Consider the following 1485-nt stretch of genomic DNA (forward strand, 5'->3'; position numbering starts at 1 on the left):
ATATCCTCCCCATATATGGGCTAGGGACAATTTGATGGGTCCGGTTGGGTGGCTTTTCCATTTCTCTCTCATGTCTAAGCTGTTCGCTTGGACGTGTCGAGGCAAAATGAGGAGTCTGGTTGGAGATGCTTAAACGATCATATAGGCCAGAGTGGCAAACCTTGAGGGCGTCCACCAAAAGGCAAAAAATTATGAAGCACCGCTTCCTGTAGGTGCATGCATACATTTCAAACTATTTTTCAACAAACCGGATAAAATTTATGCAAACACGCCCGGATTTCGTACAAACATGACGGATTTCATCCAAACATGGCAGATTTAACTTTCGAACATTTAGAACAAAAGAAAAGACCCACCCCTAAACATATCCTACGGCGGCGGTGGTGGGCGTCCAAGACCTTGTCTTCCTCCTTCTGCAGTCTCCATTGTTAGAAATATTGTAACAGGCTAGGCATGGTAGCCTTATGCTTCACGCATAGGATAGGAGAGCTGTCCTTTATCTTTCTATCTCTTCTTCTCCTCCTGTAATCTTTCTCCGCGGTTGGAGATCCTCAACCGCACCATGTAAACGACTACGAGATCCCTCTCACTCAATTAATATATGAACTATGGGCTCCCATGTTACGGGAGTTGAGACGCTTTACCAAAACTTACATGGTAGTCAGAGCCTTCTTCTTCCTCCACATCTAGCTCTCTATCAGATTAAACCTAGCCGCCATCAAAACCTCCTCCAGATCAAAACCAAGCGGCAACCATGTCTTCCTCCTCCAGCTCGGCTTCTTTCTTTGGCCTAAACAATAATACCTCTGAACCTTTAAGCCACACCAACTATGTCCTATGGTGTGCCCAGGCTCGCCCTCAAATTATGGGAGCCGACCTGTATGAGTACCTTGATGAAACTATTTCCGAGCCCTCCAAGACAATTACAGCAAAAAATTCTGAAGGAAAGGAACAGATCATTCTGAATCCTGCCTACACCACTTGGTTGATCCAAGACCAGCGGATTGTAGCCTATCTGCTGAGGAACCTCTCCAAAGAAATCCTCGTGCAAGTTGCCTCGATGGAGATATCCCGTGCAATCTGGACAACCCTCTCCACCATGTTTGCTGCTCAATCCAAATCACGCACAAACAACATCAGAATCTCTCTGACCAGTGCCCACAAAGGTTCCCAATCTACTGCTACTTATTTTGGTTCTATGAGATTGCTTTCAGATGAACTTGCAGCAACAGGGAGGCCCATCGGAGAAGAGGAGCTGCTCTCCTTCATCATTGTGGGGCTAGATGTGGACTATCAGCCCATCATATCAGCCCTAGACGTCCGCATCGAGTCCGTCTCCATTGATGAGTTGTTCACAATGGTGGCGAACTTCGATCAGCTGGTCGAGCTCTTCCATGGTTCTGGAGCAGGAGGCTTCAAATCTTCGGCCAACATGGCTGCAAGGAACAGTGTGTAGGATCGGAAGTATGTCTAGAGGGGGGGGGG

General features: G+C 47.2%; 1 pseudogene; it reads left to right on the plus strand.

Annotated features, from left to right (window-relative positions):
* Positions 1-1237: 1237 nt before the first annotated feature.
* Positions 1238-1376, plus strand: LOC123172535 (uncharacterized; annotated as a pseudogene).
* Positions 1377-1485: the final 109 nt, after the last annotated feature.

This window comes from Triticum aestivum, unplaced genomic scaffold, assembly GCF_018294505.1.
Source record: "Triticum aestivum cultivar Chinese Spring unplaced genomic scaffold, IWGSC CS RefSeq v2.1 scaffold44187, whole genome shotgun sequence".
Lineage (NCBI taxonomy): Eukaryota > Viridiplantae > Streptophyta > Magnoliopsida > Poales > Poaceae > Triticum > Triticum aestivum.